Source organism: Somniosus microcephalus, chromosome 19 (assembly GCF_052327205.1).
Source record: "Somniosus microcephalus isolate GS21.2 chromosome 19, FLI_Smic_1.0, whole genome shotgun sequence".
Classification (NCBI taxonomy): domain Eukaryota; kingdom Metazoa; phylum Chordata; class Chondrichthyes; order Squaliformes; family Somniosidae; genus Somniosus; species Somniosus microcephalus.
In genome coordinates, this window is record NC_141005.1 from 72,808,118 (window position 1) to 72,834,611 (window position 26,494).

Genomic DNA, 26,494 nt, shown 5'->3' on the forward strand with positions numbered 1-26,494 from the left:
GCTCTCTTAAGGTGGAACAGGTTACATACACAACACTCCTCCCTTCTTAGCTTTATAGTCATCCCCCCCATTTAACATAACGTAATAACATATATACATATATAACTTCATGTTTAACGTAACATATCACAGATTCAGTCTCTGCGGAAAACAGTTCACAGATTCAATCTCTGTGGTGTAGTCGGTTCACGTTACTCATTCAATAGTCCTTTCATGGATTTAACAGCTTGAACTTCCGAACTGATTTGGCTCCGTTCGGAGGGACCACGTGTGTGATCTGGTAGAGGTGATAATGGTTCAGATGGGTCATCTTCTGTTTTTACTTTTCCTTTTCTGCTTCTTGGAGACTCTCTGGGCTCCATTGTCAGCTGCCACAGCTGCCAGCTGCATGCGCAGTTCCTCCTTCTCTTCCTCCTGTTTCCGTCGTAGAGCCAGCTTCTCCCGATGTTCCGTAGACTTTTGGTGCTCCTCCATGATTTCTGCACTTTGGGAGTCGAAGTTACAAGCTGGGCAGGACAGGACATCGTAATATTCGGTGTCGTCCACCAGGTCATGGTAATATTCGGTGTCGTCCTGAGCTAGACCAGTGAGAGGGTCGTCTATTTCCTCCATACCCAGCTGGACGTTAGCCAGCTCTTGTTCCAAATCCAGACATCTTTCCTGAAGAGACTTCTTCATGTGTACCTCTGCATCCAGCTTTTTCTGGGCTTTCAGCAAGTCGTTTACTAGTGACCTCATTTGTGATTTTAATACTTCAACTTCCTTTGGAGATTGATTGATTGGACTATGCAATCCCTCTACCGGAGCAGCTGTTTCAGCGGTCTGTTGTTCTACATTGACGTGAGTCAGCGTACTTTTGGCATCCAATGGCTGCTCTGTTGCAGTCGTTTCAGTCTGTGTCGTCACATCAGCCATCTCAATGACTTTTGAGAGCTCCGAACCCTTTTCCTTTGAAGATCGCAGCTCGTGTTCAAGTTTTTCCCATTTCAGAGTCTTGTCCCTCAGCATATGAAGGAGTTGGCTGACCGTTAACTCTTCTGACACCAGATTATGGCACGCACCTTCAGAACCTGAATCAGCTTTGATTCGTTCGGCCTCCTCGCGCAGATGGTTGGTGTGCTCCTGCTCCATTTTCTCCATCAGTTGCTTCTGTTGACTTTCCAGATTTTCCCACTCTGTAACAAAGAACTTTTTTATTTCATTCATCTCTTGCTCAAAACGGCGAATCATTTGTTCTAATTGCTGTTGTAGTTTGAAATGGAGTTGAGTTCGAGCCCAGTGTCCCTCAAAAATGTGCATATCAGTAGACTTGACAGACTCAGAATTCTCTGTTAAACTATGTTGTTGTTGCTCAGTGGAATTCTGTGCTGAAACTTTGTCTTTTGCACATGGGTTGGTCTTACCATCATCAGTTCTAGAGTCTGGGCTGATTATCTGCACCGAGTTCTCACTCTTTATGGCTTTTAGCGAATGCCAGTCCATATTTATGTTTCTAAACCACTCCCGGCCTAGTAGTGGTGGACTTCCCTCCGGTAGCACATATAAGTCCATTATTTGACTTCCTTCGCCCTTGTTGGCCACTGCAACCTTTATTGTCCCGATGGGGTACACTCTCTGCCCCGTGTAGGTTGTCAATATAATCTCCGTATCCTGTAGGGGAATATGTTGGAATAACCTTCTGTAATCTTTCTTATTCATGACCAACAATGCCGATCCAGTGTCCAATTCCATTTTTACTTGGACTCCTTCTATCTGAAGAGTAACCCAAATTGTCTGGAGGTCTGCACCCTTACCAACGTTGAGTACCCTTAAGCTAGCCAGTTCAATACTGCTTAAGCCAGCCAGTTCATTACTGCTAGCGTCTGAATCGGACTCCTGTTCGGCCACCTTGTGTACTTTTGCATATTTTCTTTGCGTTGACTTCTTGTTGCTGGTCTTCTTCCCTGACCTGCATACTCTAGCTATGTGTCCAAGCCTACCACAAGTTCTACATTCTTGGTTTTTAAACCAACACTGGTTCTGATCATGCGTTGTCTTTCCACAACGATAACATTTGCCAGAACTCACACCCAATTTGTGTGCACTGAGCTCCGGTGGCCGTAGCTGCATTACTGCCGTGCCTCTCGCTGCGGCTTCGTGTGCTGCTGCCATAGTGACCGCCTTCTCAAGCATCAGCTCATTCTCCTCGAGCAGTCGCTTTTGTGTATCCTGTTTAAATAAACCACACACAAATTTGTCTCGTAGTGCATCTGTCAGTCCCGTTCCAAACTGGCAATATTTCGCTAATTTACGCAATTCCAGCAAATATTCAGCATTGCTTTCATGCTGTAGCTGCCTTCTGTCATAAAATTTAAATCGTTCCGCTAGCATCAGCGGCGTGGGGTTTAGATGATCTTTCAGGACAGTAACAATCTCATCGAACGTCTTATCCGCCGGTTCATCTGGTGATAACAGGTGTTTCAATTGCCCGTATGTCTTCGCACCCATTAAATTTAATAATGTTAGAGCTTTATCTTGGTCACGAATTTTATTGGCCTTACAATAATTTTTTACTCTTTCAACATATATGGCCCAATCTTCGAGGTCACTATCAAAGGTGCTAATATTCCCGTGTTTAGGCATTGTAGATTTGCAATTTCTCAGATTTTATTTTCTTTACTTGTTATCAAAGATGGCGGCTTCCCGCTCTTGCCGTCGTCCTCCGCCCACAAAATGGCGGTTTTCCCGCGCTTGGCGGTCTTCACCCGTCCCCCGACGCCGTCTCCCTTCAGCCCCCGAGTGCGGCCCTTATCTTCGCCGCGATCGCCCGAGTGCGTCCCTTATCAGCGGATGCGATCGATGGCCCGGCTGCGCCTCGCACTTGAAAGCGGCCCGGCCCTTATCAGTGCTTGCGATCGATGGCCCGGCTGCGCCTCGCACTCCAAAGCCCTTATCTCCCGATCGCGATCGATGGCCCGTGCTGTGCACCGCGGCTCTCGCGCCTTCAATTTCTGCAGCCGCTGCCCTTTCAGCCCGAGTGCGGCCCTTATCGGTGGTTGCGATCGATGGCCCGGCTGCGCCCCTCACTTCAGTGGGGTGGTGTGGTTTGAAACCTCTCTTCAGCCGCCGTGGAATAACTGCCGCAGGGTAAGAACCTGACTCGTCGCCAGTGTTAAGTATGTGTATTGTATTGAACAATTAACACAAAGACTTAAACGTATAACTCAAACAGGTCTTTACTGGTTGGAGGTAGGGACTATACTGAATACAAGATTACTGCACAGTGCTTATATACCGGTGTGTTCACCCCCGGTATTACGTCTACAGCAGCCTGAGAAAGTAGTACATCTCTTAAGGTGGAACAGGCTTAAGCTCTCTTAAGGTGGAACAGGTTACATACACAACATTTTCCAATCTGCCGGGACCTTTGCTGAGTCCAGGGACTTTTGGAAAATTATTACCAATGCATCCACAATCCCAACCGCCACTTCCCGCAAGACCCTAGGATGTAAGCCATCAGGTCCAGGGGATTTATCTGCCTTGAGTCCCATTATTTTACCTTTGCTCCTGGCAAAATGTTAAAGTGGGAAGAAGCATTGGAAGTAATTCCCTGAGTAGCGAAGCAGAATTCAGCAGCCTTTGTGTGGAAGAAGTCTCATTGTTAGACTCTGGTGCCCTTTTCCTGAGAAACACCGCTGTCTGCAGTGGGATTGAAAGCCACAGCAGCAGAAAGCAATGTGGAATGCATCAACGCGGTAGGGTAAAAAGGTAGATTTCTGACTCCCAGATTTTTACTGTGGGAATTGGAAACCTTATCCCCAAGGACAGTGTTAGGATGTGGCAAGTTTTGTGAGGAAAAGAAGTTGGTCTGTGAGCATTGCCATACGGCAATACCTTTGAGGTATTTGTGGTGGCCACTTGTAAATTGAAGATGAGCTGAGCAGGCTTTTTGACGCTGGTTGTAATTGTGTGGATGAAAAGGTAATGTCAGAAGTGGGATTCAAACCCACGCCTCTAGAAAGGAACCAGAAATTAGCAACCTTTGGTAAGGTAAGGATTAACAGTCATTGAGTCTGGCGCCTTAGACCCCTCGGCCATCCTGACAACTGTGCACAAAAACTGTAGAAAAATGTGCTCCAATTTCTGCACTCTTACTGAGCAGCATCACACTCATTCCTCCTGTGCAAACACACAACAAACACACTCCATTCATTCTTCCTGCATGAATTAACCGGCAGTGCCAGTCATTCAGTTCATCATCCCTGCAATGCAACCAACATTCATACGCACATATTTCTCCCAACAACTCGCATTTTGCAAACTAGCGGCTAACATCCTACAATTCTGCTGGCTCAACTTGACAAAAAGCAAGCAGCACAGCTGCCGTTCGAACACGAGCCATTCAAAATTTAACACTCGTTCCAAGCAGGACATTTCAGTCTCTCATTCTCGGGCCTTTGCTTTTCTCACAATACATTCATGTGACAAGTGCTATTTGGAGTCCTGCTCCCCAGAAAATTGCCTGGATCTCCCAACTTTGTGAGGGGAAACAAGGCACTCTGCAGCTATTGCGCCCTTGGCCATAAGCATTAGTCTGAGCATTGCCACCCGAAAGGCACGGCCTAAAAAAGGCATCAACTCTGGCAACTTTTACGCACTGGTGCCTGAATTGCTTGGCTGTGGTGCCTTTGTTTCTGGCAAAATGTTAATGTGGGAAGTAGCATTGGAAGTAATTCCCTGAGTAACGGAGCAGAATTCAGCAGCCTTTGTGTGGAAGAAGTCTCATTCTTTGACTCTGGTGCCCTTTTCCTGAGAAACACCACTGTTTGCAGTGGGATTGAAAGCCACAGCAGCAGAAAGCAATGTGGAATGCATCAACGCGGTAGGGTAAAAAGGTAGATTTCTGACTCCCTGATTTTTAGTGTGGGAATTGGTTGAAAAGAGAAGTGTGATTTGAAACCTTATCCCCAAGGACAGTGTTAGGATGTGGTAAGTTTTCTGAGGAAAAGAAGTTGGTCTGTGAGCGTTGCCTTTAGCTTGTTGGCAAACGGTAATGCCTTTGAGGTATTTGTGGTGGCCACTTGTAAATTGAAGATGAGTTGAGCAGGCTTTTTGACGCTGGTTGTAATTGTGTGGATGAAAAGGGAATGTCAGAAGTGGGATTCGAACCCACGCCCCTAGAAAGGGACCAGAATTCACCAACCATCGGTAAGGTAAGGATTAACAGTCACTTGAGTCTGGTACCTTAGACCACTCGGCCATCCTGACACCTGTGTGCAAAAGCTCTAGAAAAACGTGCTCCAAATTCTGCACTCTTACTGAGCAGCATCACACTCATTCCTCCTGTGCAAACACACAACAAACACACTCCATTCATTCTTCCTGCATGAATTAACCGGCAGTGGCAGTCATTAAGTTCATCATCCCTGCAATGCAACCAACATTCATACGCACATATTTCTCCCAACAACTCGCATTTTGCAAACTAGCGGCTAACATCGTACAATTCTGCTGGCTCAACTTGACAAAACGCAAGCAGCACAGCTGCCGTTCGAACGTGAGCCATTCAAAATCTAACACTCGTTCCAAGCAGGACATTTCAGTCTCTCATTCTCGGGCCTTTACTTTTCTCACAATACATTCATGTGACAAGTGCTATTTGGAGCCCTGCTCCCCAGAAAATTACCTGGATCTCCCAACTTTGTGAGGGGAAACAAGGCACTCTGCAGCTATTGCGCCCTTGGCCATAAGCATTAGTCTGAGCATTGCCACCCGAAAGGCACTGCCTAAAAAAGGCATCAACTCTGGCAACTTTTACACACTGGTGACTGAATTGCTTGGCTGTGGTGCCTTTGTTTCTGGCAAAATGTTAATGTGGGAAGTAGCATTGGAAGTAATTCCCTGAGTAACGGAGCAGAATTCAGCAGCCTTTGTGTGGAAGAAGTCTCATTCTTTGACTCTGGCGCCCTTTTCCCGAGAAACACCACTGTCTGCAGTGGGATTGAAAGCCACAGCAGCAGAAAGCAATGTGGAATGCATCAACGCGGTAGGGTAAAAAGGTAGATTTCTGACTCCCTGATTTTTAGTGTGGGAATTGTTATGTTCATTAATAACTAGTCGTTTTTATTAAGAACTGATAGCTTTTGCTAGACACTTTATTGAGCAGATGTGGACCATGTACAGTATCTGTAGAGGCCTCCATCTTGACTGCTGCATTGTGGGTAGCGTAGTGCATCGTGGGTAGCCCACTCTTATATACATACAGCACCACCTAGTGTACCATTCCAGAATGACAGGTTACTGATCATTACATCCCCCTTTCTTTGAGGTTATACAAAATCAGTATCAATCAATATCAATCAATAACAACATAAACATCTTCAACAGTCAGTACATTTTCAATGTAGCTTTCTTTGTACTCAAAGATTAAGTCTATCAGGCTTTTTTACTTCACGTGTGGATCTTCTCAGCACAGGTAAGTCTGATGTGTTTTCATGAGAGCCTGTATGTGTATTTGTGTTAGATTGTTCTGGTGGTGAGTGACAAGATTCAGCTGCGGCATTGTCATCGATTTGCTCTTCGATAGTCTCTTGTGTTTTTAGGAGGGAACGGTGGTTCCTCTTGAGAATCTGTCCTTCCTCAGTTCTAACAGTGTATGACCTTGGTCCTACTTCCTCAAGAACTGTAGCTTTCCTGTTCCATGCATCTGGATCCTCAATCCTGACAACATCATCCCTTGTCAATGGTTTCAGAGTTTTGGATGACTTGCCCTAGTATCATTTCTGTTTCAGCTTTAACAGTTGAAGTCTCTGTCTCAGTTCTTTACTCTGCTTTTCTTTTGCACAGCAGGGTAGCGTGGTACGCAACATGCGACCCATTAGGAGTTCAGCAGGTGAAGAACCAGAGTCTAAAGGTGAGGCTCGGCAGCTCAGCAGGGCGAGATAAGGATCAGACTTGCTTTCTGTCGCTTTCTTCAGTAGCTGCTTGAGAACTTGAACACCTTTCTCTGCCTTACCATTCGACTGAGCATACAAAGGACTGGATGTGATGTGTTGAAAGTCATAATGTGCTGCAAACTGTTGCCACTCCTTACAGTTGAAGCACGGACCATTGTCGCTAACGGCAATCCTGGGAATTCCATGTCTGGCGAAGATGGATTTCACATGCATTATGACACTGCTTGCTGTGGTGCTTGAGAGCAGCGCCATCTCAGGATAGTTAGAATAGTAGTCAATCACTATTAGATAGTCTTTACCATTTAAATGAAAAAGGTCCATACCAACCTTTTGCCATGGTGCTGTTGGTATGTCAGCTACTATCATTGGTTCCTTTGCTTGTTTGTTTTGGTGTTTCTGACATGTCTCACATTTGCCTATCATGTTCTCAATGTCCTTATTTATGCCAGGCCAATAAACAGTGTCTCTTGCTCTCCTTTTGCATTTTTCAATTCCGAGGTGTCCCTCATGAATCCTTTTGAGCATGTCTTGATGTAGAGCCTGTGGAATTACTATTCTGTTCTGTTTTAGTAATAGTCCACTTGCGACACTAAATTCTGACCTTATGTGAAAATATTTTGGACAGGAACCTTTTGGCCAACCATGATGAATGTTCTCTATTACTGTTTGTAATACTGTATCTTTTACTGTTTCTTCTGCTATTTGCTTTGATTTTGTGTCTTACATGGGCAGCGCAGCAGTGACCATACTCACATGAACATCCATGTCTTCTTCAGTAGAGCTCACATGACTCATTGTGGATGCTCGGGATAGTGCATCTGCTAACACTATGTATTTGCCTGGTGTGTAGATCAGTTCAAAGTCCTCACAAGCTTTGTCACCCAGTAGTGAATCAAGTCCTTCAGCCACAACAGAAAACATGAGATGATGCACTTTGTCTTTGACTGTCACTTTAAGTCTGCATACACCTAAGCTATCTATTTTCTGTCCATTATAGTCCTTCAGTAGTACTGACTTTTTCTGTATTTTGGGCTTTTCTTTCATATTGCTAATGTCACTCATACTGATTAAGTTTGCTTTTGCCCCAGTGTCTAGTTTCAATGTAACTAATGCTCCACTTACTTGCAGTGGGATCATCCATTTGTCCTCTTTTACTGCATTAACTTTATGTTCAGCATTGTTAATTCCTGAGGGCTGCACATTTTCTGTATCCTTTTTGATATTGTCACATGACACTATTCCTACAAAACATGTCTCACTTAAATCAGTGTCCTCAATTACATTAACTCATTGCCCTTTCTTAGTTTTTACTTTTGAAAAGCATTGTTTGGCAAAGTGATTCGTTCCATGACATTTTGTGCACATTTTTCCAAACGCTGGACATTGTTTTAACTGGTGTTTGTAACCACAGTGTTTACAATTAAAAATTCCTTCCTCCGATTGCTTTTCACTTCTGTTCTGCCCATGTTTCTTCCCCTTGTAGGACACAGCACCGACAGCAGCACTTACTGCAATCGCATCATCATTGATTACACTGAAAGCCTTGGCATGCTTTTGAGCTAGCTCGCTAGCTTGGCATATTTTCACAGCAATTTCCAATGTTATTTCGGTTTCTCTCAACAGACATTCCCTGACTTTTTTTATCATGAATACCAAACACAATCTGGTCACGAATCATGGATGCTTTCAGCTCAGAGAAATTACATGTCTGTGCTTTCAGTTTCAGATCAGTCAAAAAGCTATCAAACATCTCATTTTGCTGCTGTGTCCGAGAATGGAAGATGTACCTCTCATAGGTTTCATTCTTTTTGGGAGAACAATGTGTATCAAACTTCTTTAGCACATCGTCTAATTTTTCTCTGTTCTCCTCTGGAGTAAATACAAATGTATTAAATACCTCTATCACCTGTGGGCCTGCAACCATGAGCAGCAACACTATTTTCCTTGCGTCTGGCTTCATACTGTACCCGATGGCAGCAATGTAGAGTTCGAATTGTTGTTTAAAAGCCTGCCAAGTTTAGTTGACATTTCCTGTGAGTTTCAAACGCCCTGGTGGCTTCAAATTCTCCATGTCACGTTGCACAATATTCAGCAGACATTACCAATCCTGGTACCATGTTATGTTCATTAATAACTAGTCATTTTTATTAAGAACAGCTAGCTTTTGCTAGACACTTTATTGAGCACATGTGGACTAGGTACAGTTTCTGTAGAGGCCTCCATCTTGACTGCTGCCTTGTGGGTAGTCTAGTGCATCGTGGGGAGCCCACTCTTATATACATACAGCACCACCTAGTGTACCATTCCAGAATGACAGGTAACTGATCATTACAGGAATTGGTTGAAAAGAGAAGTGTGATTTGAAATCTTATCCCCAAGGACAGTGTTAGGATGTGGCAAGTTTTGTGAGGAAAAGAAGTTGGTCTGGGAGCATTGCCTTTAGCTTGTTGGCAAATGGCAATACCGTTGAGGTATTTGTGGTGGCCACTTGTAAATTGAAGATGAGTTGAGCAGGCTTTTTGACGCTGGTTGTAATTGTGTGGATCAAAAGGTAATATCAGAAGGGGGATTCGAACCCACGCCCCTAAAAAGGGACCAGAATTCACCAACCATCGGTAAGTGTAAGGATTAACAATCCTCTGAGTCTGGTGCTTTAGACCACTCGGCCATCCTGACACCTGTGCGCAAAAGCTCTACAAAAACTTGCTCCAAATTCTGCACTCTTACTGAGCAGCATCACATTCATTCCTCCTGTGCAAACACACAACAAACACACTCCATTCATTCTTCCTGCATGAATTAACCGGCAGTGCCAGTCATTCAGTTCATCATCCCTGCAATGCAACCAACATTCATACGCACATATTTCTCCCAACAACTAGCATTTTGCAAAATAGCGGCTAACATCCTACAATTCTGCTGGCTCAACTTGACAAAACGCAAGCTGCACAGCTGCCGTTCGAACGTGAGCCATTCAAAATCTAACACTCGTTCCAAACAGGACATTTCAGTCTCTCATTCCCGGGCCTTTGCTTTTCTCACAATACATTCATGTGACAAGTGCTATTTGGAGTCCTGCTCCCCAGAAAATTACCTGGATCTCCCAACTTTGTGAGGGGAAACAAGGCACTCTGCAGCTATTGCGCCCTTGGCCATAAGCATTATTCGGAGCATTGCCACCCGAAAGGCACGGCCTAAAAAAGGCATCAACTCTGGCAACTTTTACGCACTGGTGCCTGAATTGCTTGGCTGTGGTGCCTTTGTTTCTGGCAAAATGTTAATGTGGGAAGTAACATTGGAAGTAATTCCCTGAGTAACGGAGCAGAATTCAGCAGCCTTTGTGTGGAAGAAGTCTCATTCTTTGACTCTGGTGCCCTTTTCCTGAGAAACACCACTGTTTGCAGTGGGATTGAAAGCCACAGCAGCAGAAAGCAATGTGGAATGCATCAACGCGGTAGGGTAAAAAGGTAGATTTCTGACTCCCTGATCTTTAGTGTGGGAATTGGTTGAAAAGAGAAGTGTGATTTGAAACCTTATCCCCAAGGACAGTGTTAGGATGTGGTAAGTTTTCTGAGGAAAAGAAGTTGGTCTGTGAGCATTGCCTTTAGCTTGTTGGCAAACGGCAATATCTTTGAGGTATTTGTGGTGGCCACTTGTAAATTGAAGATGAGTTGAGCAGGCTTTTTGACGCTGGTTGCAATTGTGTGGATCAAAAGCTAAAGTCAGAAGTGGGATTCGAACCCACGCCCCTAGAAAGGGACCAGAATTCACCAACCATTGGTAAGGAAAAGAGATTAACAGTCCTTGAAGTCTGGCGCCTTAGGCCACTCGGCCATCCTGACACCTTAGACCACTCGGCCATCCTGACACCTGTGCGCAAAAGCTCTAGAAAAACGTGTTCCAAATTCTGCACTCTTACTGAGCAGCATCACACTCATTCCTCCTGTGCAAACACACAACAAACACACTCCATTCATTCTTCCTGCATGAATTAACCGGCAGTGCCAGTCATTCAGTTCATCATCCCTGCAATGCAACCAACATTCATACGCACATATTTCTCCCAACAACTCGCATTTTGCAAAATAGCGGCTAACATCCTACAATTCTGCTGGCTCAACTTGACAAAACGCAAGCTGCACAGCTGCCGTTCGAACGTGAGCCATTCAAAATCTAACACTCGTTCCAAACAGGACATTTCAGTCTCTCATTCCCGGGCCTTTACTTTTCTCACAATACATTCATGTGACAAGTGCTATTTGGAGTCCTGCTCCCCAGAAAATTACCTGGATCTCCCAACTTTGTGAGGGGAAACAAGGCCCTCTGCAGCTATTGCGCCCTTGGCCATAAGCATTAGTCGGAGCATTGCCACCCGAAAGGCACGGCCTAACAAAGGCATCAACTCTGGCAACTTTTACGCACTGGTGCCTGAATTGCTTGGCTGTGGTGCCTTTGTTTCTGGCAAAATGTTAATGTGGGAAGTAGCATTGGAAGTAATTCCCTGAGTAACGGAGCAGAATTCAGCAGCCTTTGTGTGGAAGAAGTCTCATCCTTTGACTCTGGTGCCCTTTTCCTGAGAAACACCACTGTTTGCAGTGGGATTGAAAGCCACAGCAGCAGAAAGCAATGTGGAATGCATCAACGCGGTAGGGTAAAAAGGTAGATTTCTGACTCCCTGATTTTTAGTGTGGGAATTGGTTGAAAAGAGAAGTGTGATTTGAAACCTTATCCCCAAGGACAGTGTTAGGATGTGGTAAGTTTTCTGAGGAAAAGAAGTTGGTCTGTGAGCGTTGCCTTTAGCTTGTTGGCAAACGGCAATACCTTTGAGGTATTAGTGGTGGCCACTTGTAAATTGAAGATGAGTTGAGCAGGCTTTTTGACGCTGGTTGTAATTGTGTGGATCAAAAGGTAATGTCAGAAGTGGGATTCGAACCCACGCCCCTAGAAAGGGACCAGAATTCACCAACCATCGGTAAAGTAAAGATTCAACAGTCCTTGAATCTGGCGTCTTAGACCACTCGGCCATCCTGACACCTGTGCACAAAAGCTCTAGAAAAACGTGCTCCAAATTCTGCACTCTTACTGAGCAGCATCACACTCATTCCTCCTGTGCAAACACACAACAAACACACTCCATTCATTCTTCCTGCATGAATTAACCGGCAGTGCCAGTCATTCAGTTCATCATCCCTGCAATGCAACCAACATTCATACGCACATATTTCTCCCAACAACTCGCATTTTGCAAAATAGCGGCTAACATCCTACAATTCTGCTGGCTCAACTTGACAAAACGCAAGCAGCACAGCTGCCGTTCGAACGTGAGCCATTCAAAATCTAACACTCGTTCCAAACAGGACATTTCAGTCTCTCATTCCCGGGCCTTTACTTTTCTCACAATACATTCATGTGACAAGTGCGATTTGGAGTCCTGCTCCCCAGAAAATTACCTGGATCTCCCAACTTTGTGAGGGGAAACAAGGCACTCTGCAGCTATTGCGCCCTTGGCCATAAGCATTAGTCTGAGCATTGCCACCCGAAAGGCACGGCCTAAAAAAGGCATCAACTCTGGCAACTTTTACGCACTGGTGCCTGAATTGCTTGGCTGTGGTGCCTTTGTTTCTGGCAAAATGTTAATGTGGGAAGTAGCATTGGAAGTAATTCCCTGAGTAACGGAGCAGAATTCAGCAGCCTTTGTGTGGAAGAAGTCTCATTCCTTGACTCTGGTGCCCTTTTCCTGAGAAACACCACTGTTTGCAGTGGGATTGAAAGCCACAGCAGCAGAAAGCAATGTGGAATGCATCAACGCGGTAGGGTAAAAAGGTAGATTTCTGACTCCCTGATTTTTAGTGTGGGAATTGGTTGAAAAGAGAAGTGTGATTTGAAACCTTATCCCCAAGGACAGTGTTAGGATGTGGTAAGTTTTCTGAGGAAAAGAAGTTGGTCTGTGAGCATTGCCTTTAGCTTGTTGGCAAACGGCAATACCTTTGAGGTATTAGTGGTGGCCACTTGTAAATTGAAGATGAGTTGAGCAGGCTTTTTGACGCTGGTTGTAATTGTGTGGATCAAAAGGTAATGTCAGAAGTGGGATTCGAACCCACGCCCCTAGAAAGGGACCAGAATTCACCAACCATCGGTAAGATAAGGATTAACAGTCCTTGAGTCTGGCGCCTTAGACCACTCGGCCATCCTGACACCTGTGCGCAAAAGCTCTAGAAAAACGTGCTCCAAATTCTGCACTCTTACTGAGCAGCATCACACTCATTCCTCCTGTGCAAACACACAACAAACACACTCCATTCATTCTTCCTGCATGAATTAACCGGCAGTGCCAGTCATTCAGTTCATCATCCCTGCAATGCAACCAACATTCATACGCACATATTTCTCCCAACAACTCGTATTTTGCAAAATAGCGGCTAACATCCTACAATTCTGCTGGCTCAACTTGACAAAACGCAAGCAGCACAGCTGCCGTTCGAACGTGAGCCATTCAAAATCTAACACTCGTTCCAAACAGGACATTTCAGTCTCTCATTCCCGGGCCTTTACTTTTCTCACAATACATTCATGTGACAAGTGCTATTTGGAGTCCTGCTCGCCAGAAAATTACCTGGATCTCCCAACTTTGTGAGGGGAAACAAGGCACTCTGCAGCTATTGCGCCCTTGGCCATAAGCATTAGTCGGAGCATTGCCACCCGAAAGGCACGGCCTAAAAAAGGCATCAACTCTGGCAACTTTTACGCACTGGTGCCTGAATTGCTTGGCTGTGGTGCCTTTGTTTCTGGCAAAATGTTAATGTGGGAAGTAGCATTGGAAGTAATTCCCTGAGTAACGGAGCAGAATTCAGCAGCCTTTGTGTGGAAGAAGTCTCATTCTTTGACTCTGGTGCCCTTTTCCTGAGAAACACCACTGTTTGCAGTGGGATTGAAAGCCACAGCAGCAGAAAGCAATGTGGAATGCATCAACGCGGTAGGGTAAAAAGGTAGATTTCTGACTCCCTGATTTTTAGTGTGGGAATTGGTTGAAAAGAGAAGTGTGATTTGAAACCTTATCCCCAAGGACAGTGTTAGGATGTGGTAAGTTTTCTGAGGAAAAGAAGTTGGTCTGTGAGCGTTGCCTTTAGCTTGTTGGCAAACGGCAATACCTTTGAGGTATTTGTGGTGGCCACTTGTAAATTGAAGATGAGTTGAGCAGGCTTTTTGACGCTGGTTGTAATTGTGTGGATCAAAAGGTAATGTCAGAAGTGGGATTCGAACCCACACCCCTAGAAAGGGACCAGAATTCACCAACCATCGGTAAGGTAAGAATTAACAGTCCTGGAAGTCTGGCGCCTTAGACCACTCGACCATCCTGACACCTGTGCACAAAAGCTCTAGAAAAACGTGCTCCAAATTCTGCACTCTTACTGAGCAGCATCACACTCATTCCTCCTGTGCAAACACACAACAAACACACTCCATTCATTCTTCCTGCATGAATTAACCGGCAGTGCCAGTCATTCAGTTCATCATCCCTGCAATGCAACCAACATTCATACGCACATATTTCTCCCAACAACTCGCATTTTGCAAAATAGCGGCTAACATCCTACAATTCTGCTGGCTCAACTTGACAAAACGCAAGCAGCACAGCTGCCGTTCGAATGTGAGCCATTCAAAATCTAACACTCGTTCCAAACAGGACATTTCAGTCTCTCATTCCCGGGCCTTTGCTTTTCTCACAATACATTCATGTGACAAGTGCTATTTGGAGTCCTGCTCCCCAGAAAATTACCTGGATCTCCCAACTTTGTGAGGGGAAACAAGGCACTCTGCAGCTATTGCGCCCTTGGTCATAAGCATTAGTCGGAGCATTGCCACCCGAAAGGCACTGCCTAAAAAAGGCTTCAACTCTGGCAACTTTTACGCACTGGTGCCTGAATTGCTTGGCTGTGGTGCCTTTGTTTCTGGCAAAATGTTAATGTGGGAAGTAGCATTGGAAGTAATTCCCTGAGTAACGGAGCAGAATTCAGCAGCCTTTGTGTGGAAGAAGTCTCATTCTTTGACTCTGGTGCCCTTTTCCTGAGAAACACCACTGTTTGCAGTGGGATTGAAAGCCACAGCAGCAGAAAGCAATGTGGAATGCATCAACGCGGTAGGGTAAAAAGGTAGATTTCTGACTCCCTGATTTTTAGTGTGGGAATTGGTTGAAAAGAGAAGTGTGATTTGAAACCTTATCCCCAAGGACAGTGTTAGGATGTGGTAAGTTTTCTGAGGAAAAGAAGTTGGTCTGTGAGCGTTGCCTTTAGCTTGTTGGCAAACGGCAATACCTTTGAGGTATTAGTGGTGGCCACTTGTAAATTGAAGATGAGTTGAGCAGGCTTTTTGACGCTGGTTGTAATTGTGTGGATCAAAAGGTAATGTCAGAAGTGGGATTTGAACCCACGCCCCTAGAAAGGGACCAGAATTCACCAACCATCGGTAAGGTAAGGATTAACAGTTCTTGAGTCTAGTGCCTTCGACCACTTGGCCATCCTGACACCTGTGCGCAAAAGCTCTAGAAAAACATGCTCCAAATTCTGCACTCTTACTGAGCAGCATCACACTCATTCCTCCTGTGCAAACACACAACAAACACACTCCATTAATTCTTCCTGCATGAATTAACCGGCAGTGCCAGTCATTCAGTTCATCATCCCTGCAATGCAACCAACATTCATACGCACATATTTCTCCCAACAACTCGCATTTTGCAAAATAGCGGCTAACATCCTACAATTCTGCTGGCTCAACTTGACAAAACGCAAGCAGCACAGCTGCCGTTCGAACGTGAGCCATTCAAAATCTAACACTCGTTCCAAACAGGACATTTCAGTCTCTCATTCCCGGGCCTTTGCTTTTCTCACAATACATTCATGTGACAAGTGCTATTTGGAGTCCTGCTCCCCAGAAAATTACCTGGATCTCCCAACTTTGTGAGGGGAAACAAGGCACTCTGCAGCTATTGCGCCCTTGGCCATAAGCATTAGTCGGAGCATTGCCACCCGAAAGGCATGGCCTAAAAAAGGCATCAACTCTGGCAACTTTTACGCACTGGTGACTGAATTGCTTGGCTGTGGTGCCTTTGTTTCTGGCAAAATGTTAATGTGGGAAGTAGCATTGGAAGTAATTCCCTGAGTAACGGAGCAGAATTCAGCAGCCTTTGTGTGGAAGAAGTCTCATTCTTTGACTCTGGTGCCCTTTTCCTGAGAAACACCACTGTTTGCAGTGGGATTGAAAGCCACAGCAGCAGAAAGCAATGTGGAATGCATCAAGGTAGGGTAAAAAGGTAGATTTCTGACTCCCTGATTTTTGTGTGGGAATTGGTTGAAAAGAGAAGTGTGATTTGAAACCTTATCCCCAAGGACAGTGTTAGGATGTGGTAAGTTTTCTGAGGAAAAGAAGTTGGTCTGTGAGCGTTGCCTTTAGCTTGTTGGCAAACGGCAATATCTTTGAGGTATTTGTGGTGGCCACTTGTAAATTGAAGATGAGTTGAGCAGGCTTTTTGACGCTGGTTGTAATTGTGTGGATCAAAAGGTAATGTCAGAAGTGGGATTTGAACCCACCGCCCCTAGAAAGGGACAAAAATTCACCAACCATCAGTAAGGATTAACAGTCCTTGAGTCTGGCGCCTTAGACCACTCGGCCATCCTGACACCTGTGCTCAAAACCTCTAGAAAAACGTGTTCCAAATTCTGCACTCTTACTGAGCAGCATCACACTCATTCCTCCTGTGCAAACACACAACAAACACACTCCATTCATTCTTCCTGCATGAATTAACCGGCAGTGCCAGTCATTCAGTTCATCATCCCTGCAATGCGACCAACATTCATACGCACATATTTCTCCCAACAACTCGCATTTTGCAAAATAGCGGCTAACATCCTACAATTCTGCTGGCTCAACTTGACAAAACGCAAGCAGCACAGCTGCCGTTCGAACGTGAGCCATTCAAAATCTAACATTCGTTCCAAACAGGACATTTCAGTCTCTCATTCCCGGGCCTTTACTTTTCTCACAATACATTCATGTGACAAGTGCTATTTGGAGTCCTGCTCCCCAGAAAATTACCTGGATCTCCCAACTTTGTGAGGGGAAACAAGGCCCTCTGCAGCTATTGCACCCTTGGCCATAAGCATTATTCGGAGCATTGCCACCCGAAAGGCACGGTCTAACAAAGGCATCAACTCTGGCAACTTTTACGCACTGGTGCCTGAATTGCTTGGCTGTGGTGCCTTTGTTTCTGGCAAAATGTTAATGTGGGAAGTAGCATTGGAAGTAATTCCCTGAGTAACGGAGCAGAATTCAGCAGCCTTTGTGTGGAAGAAGTCTCATTCTTTGACTCTGGTGCCCTTTTCCTGAGAAACACCACTGTTTGCAGTGGGATTGAAAGCCACAGCAGCAGAAAGCAATGTGGAATGCATCAACGCGGTAGGGTAAAAAGGTAGATTTCTGACTCCCTGATTTTTAGTGTGGGAATTGGTTGAAAAGAGAAGTGTGATTTGAAACCTTATCCCCAAGGACAGTGTTAGGATGTGGTAAGTTTTCTGAGGAAAAGAAGTTGGTCTGTGAGCGTTGCCTTTAGCTTGTTGGCAAACGGCAATATCTTTGAGGTATTTGTGGTGGCCACTTGTAAATTGAAGATGAGTTGAGCATGCTTTTTGACGCTGGTTGTAATTGTGTGGATCAAAAGGTAATGTCAGAAGTGGGATTCGAACCCACGCCCCTAGAAAGGGACCAGAATTCACCAACCATCGGTAAGGTAAGGATTAACAGTCCTTGAGTCTGGCGCCTCAGACCACTCGGCCATCCTGACACCTGTGCGCAAAAACTCTAGAAAAACGTCCTCCAAATTCTGCACTGTTACTGAGCAGCATCACACTCATTCCTCCTGTGCAAACACACAACAAACACACTCCATTCATTCTTCCTGCATGAATTAACCGGCAGTGCCAGTCATTCAGTTCATCATCCCTGCAATGCAACCAACATTCATACGCACATATTTCTCCCAACAACTCGCATTTTGCAAAATAGCGGCTAACATCCTACAATTCTGCTGGCTCAACTTGACAAAACGCAAGCAGCACAGCTGCCGTTCGAATGTGAGCCATTCAAAATCTAACACTCGTTCCAAACAGGACATTTCAGTCTCTCATTCCCGGGCCTTTGCTTTTCTCACAATACATTCATGTGACAAGTGCTATTTGGAGTCCTGCTCCCCAGAAAATTACCTGGATCTCCCAACTTTGTGAGGGGAAACAAGGCACTCTGCAGCTATTGCGCCCTTGGCCATAAGCATTAGTCGGAGCATTGCCACCCGAAAGGCACTGCCTAAAAAAGGCTTCAACTCTGGCAACTTTTACGCACTGGTGCCTGAATTGCTTGGCTGTGGTGCCTTTGTTTCTGGCAAAATGTTAATGTGGGAAGTAGCATTGGAAGTAATTCCCTGAGTAACGGAGCAGAATTCAGCAGCCTTTGTGTGGAAGAAGTCTCATTCATTGACTCTGGTGCCCTTTTCCTGAGAAACACCACTGTTTGCAGTGGGATTGAAAGCCACAGCAGCAGAAAGCAATGTGGAATGCATCAACGCGGTAGGGTAAAAAGGTAGATTTCTGACTCCCTGATTTTTAGTGTGGGAATTGGTTGAAAAGAGAAGTGTGATTTGAAACCTTATCCCCAAGGACAGTGTTAGGATGTGGTAAGTTTTCTGAGGAAAAGAAGTTGGTCTGTGAGCGTTGCCTTTAGCTTGTTGGCAAACGGCAATACCTTTGAGGTATTAGTGGTGGCCACTTGTAAATTGAAGATGAGTTGAGCAGGCTTTTTGACGCTGGTTGTAATTGTGTGGATCAAAAGGTAATGTCAGAAGTGGGATTTGAACCCACGCCCCTAGAAAGGGACCAGAATTCACCAACCATCGGTAAGGTAAGGATTAACAGTTCTTGAGTCTAGTGCCTTCGACCACTTGGCCATCCTGACACCTGTGCGCAAAAGCTCTAGAAAAACGTGCTCCAAATTCTGCACTCTTACTGAGCAGCATCACACTCATTCCTCCTGTGCAAACACACAACAAACACACTCCATTCATTCTTCCTGCATGAATTAACCGGCAGTGCCAGTCATTCAGTTCATCATCCCTGCAATGCAACCAACATTCATACGCACATATTTCTCCCAACAACTCGTATTTTGCAAAATAGCGGCTAACATCCTACAATTCTGCTGGCTCAACTTGACAAAACGCAAGCAGCACAGCTGCCGTTCGAACGTGAGCCATTCAAAATCTAACACTCGTTCCAAACAGGACATTTCAGTCTCTCATTCCCGGGCCTTTACTTTTCTCACAATACATTCATGTGACAAGTGCTATTTGGAGTCCTGCTCCCCAGAAAATTACCTGGATCTCCCAACTTTGTGAGGGGAAACAAGGCACTCTGCAGCTATTGCGCCCTTGGCCATAAGCATTAGTCTGAGCATTGCCACCCGAAAGGCACGGCCTAAAAAAGGCATCAACTCTGGCAACTTTTACGCACTGGTGCCTGAATTGCTTGGCTGTGGTGCCTTTGTTTCTGGCAAAATGTTAATGTGGGAAGTAGCATTGGAAGTAATTCCCTGAGTAACGGAGCAGAATTCAGCAGCCTTTGTGTGGAAGAAGTCTCATTCTTTGACTCTGGTGCCCTTTTCCTGAGAAACACCACTGTTTGCAGTGGGATTGAAAGCCACAGCAGCAGAAAGCAATGTGGAATGCATCAAGGTAGGGTAAAAAGGTAGATTTCTGACTCCCTGATTTTTAGTGTGGGAATTGGTTGAAAAGAGAAGTGTGATTTGAAACCTTATCCCCAAGGACAGTGTTAGGATGTGGTAAGTTTTCTGAGGAAAAGAAGTTGGTCTGTGAGCGTTGCCTTTAGCTTGTTGGCAAACGGCAATACCTTTGAGGTATTAGTGGTGGCCACTTGTAAATTGAAGATGAGTTGAGCAGGCTTTTTGACGCTGGTTGTAATTGTGTGGATCAAAAGGTAATGTCAGAAGTGAGATTCGAACCCACGCCCCTAGAAAGGAACCAGAATTCACCAACCATCGGTAAGGTAAGGATTAACAGTCCTTGAGTCTGGCGCCTTAGACCACTCGGCCATCCTGACACCTGTGCATAAAAGCTCTAGAAAAACGTGCTCCAAATTCTGCACTCTTACTGAGCAGCATCACACTCATTCCTCCTGTGCAAACACACAACAAACACACTCCATTCATTCTTCCTGCATGAATTAACCGGCAGTGCCAGTCATTCAGTTCATCATCCCTGCAATGCAACCAACATTCATACGCACATATTTCTCCCAACAACTCGTATTTTGCAAAATAGCGGCTGACATCCTACAATTCTGCTGGCTCAACTTGACAAAACGCAAGCAGCACAGCTGCCGTTCGAACGTGAGCCATTCAAAATCTAACACTCGTTCCAAACAGGACATTTCAGTCTCTCATTCCCGGGCCTTTACTTTTCTCACAATACATTCATGTGACAAGTGCTATTTGGAGTCCTGCTCCCCAGAAAATTACCTGGATCTCCCAACTTTGTGAGGGGAAACAAGGCACTCTGCAGCTATTGCGCCCTTGGCCATAAGCATTAGTCTGAGCATTGCCACCCGAAAGGCACGGCCTAAAAAAGGCATCAACTCTGGCAACTTTTACGCACTGGTGCCTGAATTGCTTGGCTGTGGTGCCTTTGTTTCTGGCAAAATGTTAATGTGGGAAGTAGCATTGGAAGTAATTCCCTGAGTAACGGAGCAGAATTCAGCAGCCTTTGTGTGGAAGAAGTCTCATTCTTTGACTCTGGTGCCCTTTTCCTGAGAAACACCACTGTTTGCAGTGGGATTGAAAGCCACAGCAGCAGAAAGCAATGTGGAATGCATCAAGGTAGGGTAAAAAGGTAGATTTCTGACTCCCTGATTTTTAGTGTGGGAATTGGTTGAAAAGAGAAGTGTGATTTGAAACCTTATCCCCAAGGACAGTGTTAGGATGTGGTAAGTTTTCTGAGGAAAAGAAGTTGGTCTGTGAGCGTTGCCTTTAGCTTGTTGGCAAACGGCAATACCTTTGAGGTATTAGTGGTGGCCACTTGTAAATTGAAGATGAGTTGAGCAGGCTTTTTGACGCTGGTTGTAATTGTGTGGATCAAAAGGTAATGTCAGAAGTGGGATTCGAACCCACGCCCCTAGAAAGGGACCAGAATTCACCAACCATCGGTAAGGTAAGGATTAACAGTCACTTGAGTCTGGCACCTTAGACCACTCGGCCATCCTGACACCTGTGCACAAAAGCTCTAGAAAAACGTGCTCCAAATTCTGCACTCTTACTGAGCAGCATCACACTCATTCCTCCTGTGCAAACACACAACAAACACACTCCATTCATTCTTCCTGCATGAATTAACCGGCAGTGCCAGTCATTCAGTTCATCATCCCTGCAATGCAACCAACATTCATACGCACATATTTCTCCCAACAACTCGTATTTTGCAAAATAGCGGCTAACATCCTACAATTCTGCTGGCTCAACTTGACAAAACGCAAGCAGCACAGCTGCCGTTCGAACGTGAGCCATTCAAAATCTAACACTCGTTCCAAACAGGACATTTCAGTCTCTCATTCCCGGGCCTTTACTTTTCTCACAATACATTCATGTGACAAGTGCTATTTGGAGTCCTGCTCCCCAGAAAATTACCTGGATCTCCCAACTTTGTGAGGGGAAACAAGGCACTCTGCAGCTATTGCGCCCTTGGCCATAAGCATTAGTCTGAGCATTGCCACCCGAAAGGCACGGCCTAAAAAAGGCATCAACTCTGGCAACTTTTACGCACTGGTGCCTGAATTGCTTGGCTGTGGTGCCTTTGTTTCTGGCAAAATGTTAATGTGGGAAGTAGCATTGGAAGTAATTCCCTGAGTAACGGAGCAGAATTCAGCAGCCTTTGTGTGGAAGAAGTCTCATTCTTTGACTCTGGTGCCCTTTTCCTGAGAAACACCACTGTTTGCAGTGGGATTGAAAGCCACAGCAGCAGAAAGCAATGTGGAATGCATCAAGGTAGGGTAAAAAGGTAGATTTCTGACTCCCTGATTTTTAGTGTGGGAATTGGTTGAAAAGAGAAGTGTGATTTGAAACCTTATCCCCAAGGACAGTGTTAGGATGTGGCAAGTTTTCTGAGGAAAAGAAGTTGGTCTGTGAGCGTTGCCTTTAGCTTGTTGGCGAACGGCAATACCTTTGAGGTACTAGTGGTGGCCACTTGTAAATTGAAGATGAGTTGAGCAGGCTTTTTGACGCTGGTTGTAATTGTGTGGATCAAAAGGTAATGTCAGAAGTGGGATTCGAACCCACGCCCCTAGAAAGGGACCAGAATTCACCAACCATCGGTAAGGTAAGGATTAACAGTCCTTGAGTCTGGCGCCTTAGACCACGCGGCCATCCTGACACCTGTGCACAAAAGCTCTAGAAAAACGTGCTCCAAATTCTGCACTCTTACTGAGCAGCATCACACTCATTCCTCCTGTGCAAACACACAACAAACACACTCCATTCATTCTTCCTGCATGAATTAACCGGCAGTGCCAGTCATTCAGTTCATCATCCCTGCAATGCAACCAACATTCATACGCACATATTTCTCCCAACAACTCGTATTTTGCAAAATAGCAGCTAACATCCTACAATTCTGCTGGCTCAACTTGACAAAACGCAAGCAGCACAGCTGCCGTTCGAACGTGAGCCATTCAAAATCTAACACTCGTTCCAAACAGGACATTTCAGTCTCTCATTCCCGGGCCTTTACTTTTCTCACAATACATTCATGTGACAAGTGCTATTTGGAGTCCTGCTCCCCAGAAAATTACCTGGATCTCCCAATTTTGTGAGGGGAAACAAGGCACTCTGCAGCTATTGCGCCCTTGGCCATAAGCATTAGTCTGAGCATTGCCACCCGAAAGGCACGGCCTAAAAAAGGCATCAACTCTGGCAACTTTTACGCACTGGTGCCTGAATTGCTTGGCTGTGGTGCCTTTGTTTCTGGCAAAATGTTAATGTGGGAAGTAGCATTGGAAGTAATTCCCTGAGTAACGGAGCAGAATTCAGCAGCCTTTGTGTGGAAGAAGTCTCATTCTTTGACTCTGGTGCCCTTTTCCTGAGAAACACCACTGTTTGCAGTGGGATTGAAAGCCACAGCAGCAGAAAGCAGTGTGGAATGCATCAAGGTAGGGTAAAAAGGTAGATTTCTGACTCCCTGATTTTTAGTGTGGGAATTGGTTGAAAAGAGAAGTGTGATTTGAAACCTTATCCCCAAGGACAGTGTTAGGATGTGGTAAGTTTTCTGAGGAAAAGAAGTTGGTCTGTGAGCGTTGCCTTTAGCTTGTTGGCAAACGGCAATACCTTTGAGGTATTAGTGGTGGCCACTTGTAAATTGAAGATGAGTTGAGCAGGCTTTTTGACGCTGGTTGTAATTGTGTGGATCAAAAGGTAATGTCAGACGTGGGATTCGAACCCACGCCCCTAGAAAGGGACCAGAATTCACCAACCATCGGTAAGGTAAGGATTAACAGTCCTTGAGTCTGGCGCCTTAGACCACTCGGCCATCCTGACACCTGTGCACAAAAGCTCTAGAAAAACGTGCTCCAAATTCTGCACTCTTACTGAGCAGCATCACACTCATTCCTCCTGTGCAAACACACAACAAACACACTCCATTCATTCTTCCTGCATGAATTAACCGGCAGTGCCAGTCATTCAGTTCATCATCCCTGCAATGCAACCAACATTCATACGCACATATTTCTCCCAACAACTCGTATTTTGCAAAATAGCGGCTAACATCCTACAATTCTGCTGGCTCAACTTGACAAAACGCAAGCAGCACAGCTGCCGTTCGAACGTGAGCCATTCAAAATCTAACACTCGTTCCAAACAGGACATTTCAGTCTCTCATTCCCGGGCCTTTACTTTTCTCACAATACATTCATGTGACAAGTGCTATTTGGAGTCCTGCTCCCCAGAAAATTACCTGGATCTCCCAACTTTGTGAGGGGAAACAAGGCACTCTGCAGCTATTGCGCCCTTGGCCATAAGCATTAGTCTGAGCATTGCCACCCGAAAGGCACGGCCTAAAAAAGGCATCAACTCTGGCAACTTTTACGCACTGGTGCCTGAATTGCTTGGCTGTGGTGCCTTTGTTTCTGGCAAAATGTTAATGTGGGAAGTAGCATTGGAAGTAATTCCCTGAGTAACGGAGCAGAATTCAGCAGCCTTTGTGTGGAAGAAGTCTCATTCTTTGACTCTGGTGCCCTTTTCCTGAGAAACACCACTGTTTGCAGTGGGATTGAAAGCCACAGCAGCAGAAAGCAATGTGGAATGCATCAAGGTAGGGTAAAAAGGTAGATTTCTGACTCCCTGATTTTTAGTGTGGGAATTGGTTGAAAAGAGAAGTGTGATTTGAAACCTTATCCCCAAGGACAGTGTTAGGATGTGGTAAGTTTTCTGAGGAAAAGAAGTTGGTCTGTGAGCGTTGCCTTTAGCTTGTTGGCAAACGGCAATACCTTTGAGGTATTAGTGGTGGCCACTTGTAAATTGAAGATGAGTTGAGCAGGCTTTTTGACGCTGGTTGCAATTGTGTGGATCAAAAGGTAATGTCAGAAGTGGGATTCGAACCCACGCCCCTAGAAAGGGACCAGAATTCACCAACCATCAGTAAGGTAAAGATTAACAGTCCTTGAATCTGGCGCCTTAGACCACTCGGCCATCCTGACACCTGTGCACTAAAGCTCTAGAAAAACGTGCTCCAAATTCTGCACTCTTACTGAGCAGCATCACACTCATTCCTCCTGTGCAAACACACAACAAACACACTCCATTCATTCTTCCTGCATGAATTAACCAGCAGTGCCAGTCATTCAGTTCATCATCCCTGCAATGCAACCAACATTCATACGCACATATTTCTCCCAACAACTCGCATTTCGCAAAATAGCGGCTAACATCCTACAATTCTGCTGGCTCAACTTGACAAAACGCAAGCAGCACAGCTGCCGTTCGAACGTGAGCCATTCAAAATCTAACACTCGTTCCAAACAGGACATTTCAGTCTCTCATTCCCGGGCCTTTACTTTTCTCACAATACATTCATGTGACAAGTGCTATTTGGAGGCCTGCTCCCCAGAAAATTACCTGGATCTCCCAACTTTGTGAGGGGAAACAAGGCACTCTGCAGCTATTGCGCCCTTGGCCATAAGCATTAGTCTGAGCATTGCCACCCGAAAGGCACGGCCTAAAAAAGGCATCAACTCTGGCAACTTTTAAGCACTGGTGCCTGAATTGCTTGGCTGTGGTGCCTTTGTTTCTGGCAAAATGTTAATGTGGGAGGTAGCATTGGAAGTAATTCCCTGAGTAACGGAGCAGAATTCAGCAGCCTTTGTGTGGAAGAAGTCTCATTCTTTGACTCTGGTGCCCTTTTCCTGAGAAACACCACTGTTTGCAGTGGGATTGAAAGCCACAGCAGCAGAAAGCAGTGTGGAATGCATCAAGGTAGGGTAAAAAGGTAGATTTCTGACTCCCTGATTTTTAGTGTGGGAATTGGTTGAAAAGAGAAGTGTGATTTGAAACCTTATCCCCAAGGACAGTGTTAGGATGTGGTAAGTTTTCTGAGGAAAAGAAGTTGGTCTGTGAGCGTTGCCTTTAGCTTGTTGGCAAACGGCAATACCTTTGAGGTATTAGTGGTGGCCACTTGTAAATTGAAGATGAGTTGAGCAGGCTTTTTGACGCTGGTTGTAATTGTGTGGATCAAAAGGTAATGTCAGAAGTGGGATTCGAACCCACGCCCCTAGAAAGGGACCAGAATTCACCAACCATCGGTAAGGTAAGGATTAACAGTCCTTGAGTCTGGCGCCTTAGACCACTTGGCCATCCTGACACCTGTGCTCAAAAGCTCTAGAAAAACGTGCTCCAAATTCTGCACTCTTACTGAGCAGCATCACACTCATTCCTCCTGTGCAAACACACAACAAACACACTCCATTCATTCTTCCTGCATGAATTAACCGGCAGTGCCAGTCATTCAGTTCATCATCCCTGCAATGCAACCAACATTCATACGCACATATTTCTCCCAACAACTCGTATTTTGCAAAATAGCAGCTAACATCCTACAATTCTGCTGGCTCAACTTGACAAAACGCAAGCAGCACAGCTGCCGTTCGAACGTGAGCCATTCAAAATCTAACACTCGTTCCAAACAGGACATTTCAGTCTCTCATTCCCGGGCCTTTACTTTTCTCACAATACATTCATGTGACAAGTGCTATTTGGAGTCCTGCTCCCCAGAAAATTACCTGGATCTCCCAATTTTGTGAGGGGAAACAAGGCACTCTGCAGCTATTGCGCCCTTGGCCATAAGCATTAGTCTGAGCATTGCCACCCGAAAGGCACGGCCTAAAAAAGGCATCAACTCTGGCAACTTTTACGCACTGGTGCCTGAATTGCTTGGCTGTGGTGCCTTTGTTTCTGGC

At 45.3% G+C, this 26,494-nt stretch overlaps 14 non-coding genes across 14 annotated transcripts; all 14 read right to left on the reverse strand.

Moving 5' to 3' along the window:
- Positions 1-5,127: 5,127 nt before the first annotated feature.
- On the reverse strand, positions 5,128-5,247 carry trnal-caa (transfer RNA leucine (anticodon CAA)). The gene is made up of 2 exons: positions 5,210-5,247; positions 5,128-5,173 (listed from the first exon to the last, which is right to left on the reverse strand). It is a non-coding gene; the product is annotated as a tRNA-Leu (tRNA).
- A 4,243-nt stretch (positions 5,248-9,490) lies between these two features.
- Positions 9,491-9,611, reverse strand: trnal-cag (transfer RNA leucine (anticodon CAG)). The gene is made up of 2 exons: positions 9,574-9,611; positions 9,491-9,536 (listed from the first exon to the last, which is right to left on the reverse strand). It is a non-coding gene; the product is annotated as a tRNA-Leu (tRNA).
- A 2,236-nt stretch (positions 9,612-11,847) lies between these two features.
- Positions 11,848-11,967, reverse strand: trnal-caa (transfer RNA leucine (anticodon CAA)). The gene is made up of 2 exons: positions 11,930-11,967; positions 11,848-11,893 (listed from the first exon to the last, which is right to left on the reverse strand). It is a non-coding gene; the product is annotated as a tRNA-Leu (tRNA).
- Positions 11,968-13,011: 1,044 nt separating this feature from the next.
- trnal-caa (transfer RNA leucine (anticodon CAA)) lies at positions 13,012-13,130 on the reverse strand. Its single transcript has 2 exons — positions 13,093-13,130; positions 13,012-13,057 (listed from the first exon to the last, which is right to left on the reverse strand). It is a non-coding gene; the product is annotated as a tRNA-Leu (tRNA).
- A 1,044-nt stretch (positions 13,131-14,174) lies between these two features.
- Positions 14,175-14,294, reverse strand: trnag-ucc (transfer RNA glycine (anticodon UCC)). The gene is made up of 2 exons: positions 14,257-14,294; positions 14,175-14,220 (listed from the first exon to the last, which is right to left on the reverse strand). It is a non-coding gene; the product is annotated as a tRNA-Gly (tRNA).
- Positions 14,295-15,338: 1,044 nt separating this feature from the next.
- Positions 15,339-15,457, reverse strand: trnal-caa (transfer RNA leucine (anticodon CAA)). Its single transcript has 2 exons — positions 15,420-15,457; positions 15,339-15,373 (listed from the first exon to the last, which is right to left on the reverse strand). It is a non-coding gene; the product is annotated as a tRNA-Leu (tRNA).
- A 2,199-nt stretch (positions 15,458-17,656) lies between these two features.
- On the reverse strand, positions 17,657-17,775 carry trnal-caa (transfer RNA leucine (anticodon CAA)). Its single transcript has 2 exons — positions 17,738-17,775; positions 17,657-17,702 (listed from the first exon to the last, which is right to left on the reverse strand). It is a non-coding gene; the product is annotated as a tRNA-Leu (tRNA).
- Positions 17,776-18,819: 1,044 nt separating this feature from the next.
- Positions 18,820-18,938, reverse strand: trnal-caa (transfer RNA leucine (anticodon CAA)). Its single transcript has 2 exons — positions 18,901-18,938; positions 18,820-18,854 (listed from the first exon to the last, which is right to left on the reverse strand). It is a non-coding gene; the product is annotated as a tRNA-Leu (tRNA).
- A 1,041-nt stretch (positions 18,939-19,979) lies between these two features.
- trnal-caa (transfer RNA leucine (anticodon CAA)) lies at positions 19,980-20,098 on the reverse strand. Its single transcript has 2 exons — positions 20,061-20,098; positions 19,980-20,025 (listed from the first exon to the last, which is right to left on the reverse strand). It is a non-coding gene; the product is annotated as a tRNA-Leu (tRNA).
- A 1,041-nt stretch (positions 20,099-21,139) lies between these two features.
- trnal-caa (transfer RNA leucine (anticodon CAA)) lies at positions 21,140-21,259 on the reverse strand. The gene is made up of 2 exons: positions 21,222-21,259; positions 21,140-21,185 (listed from the first exon to the last, which is right to left on the reverse strand). It is a non-coding gene; the product is annotated as a tRNA-Leu (tRNA).
- A 1,041-nt stretch (positions 21,260-22,300) lies between these two features.
- trnal-caa (transfer RNA leucine (anticodon CAA)) lies at positions 22,301-22,419 on the reverse strand. The gene is made up of 2 exons: positions 22,382-22,419; positions 22,301-22,346 (listed from the first exon to the last, which is right to left on the reverse strand). It is a non-coding gene; the product is annotated as a tRNA-Leu (tRNA).
- A 1,041-nt stretch (positions 22,420-23,460) lies between these two features.
- Positions 23,461-23,579, reverse strand: trnal-caa (transfer RNA leucine (anticodon CAA)). Its single transcript has 2 exons — positions 23,542-23,579; positions 23,461-23,506 (listed from the first exon to the last, which is right to left on the reverse strand). It is a non-coding gene; the product is annotated as a tRNA-Leu (tRNA).
- A 1,041-nt stretch (positions 23,580-24,620) lies between these two features.
- On the reverse strand, positions 24,621-24,739 carry trnal-caa (transfer RNA leucine (anticodon CAA)). The gene is made up of 2 exons: positions 24,702-24,739; positions 24,621-24,666 (listed from the first exon to the last, which is right to left on the reverse strand). It is a non-coding gene; the product is annotated as a tRNA-Leu (tRNA).
- Positions 24,740-25,780: 1,041 nt separating this feature from the next.
- On the reverse strand, positions 25,781-25,899 carry trnal-caa (transfer RNA leucine (anticodon CAA)). The gene is made up of 2 exons: positions 25,862-25,899; positions 25,781-25,826 (listed from the first exon to the last, which is right to left on the reverse strand). It is a non-coding gene; the product is annotated as a tRNA-Leu (tRNA).
- Positions 25,900-26,494: the final 595 nt, after the last annotated feature.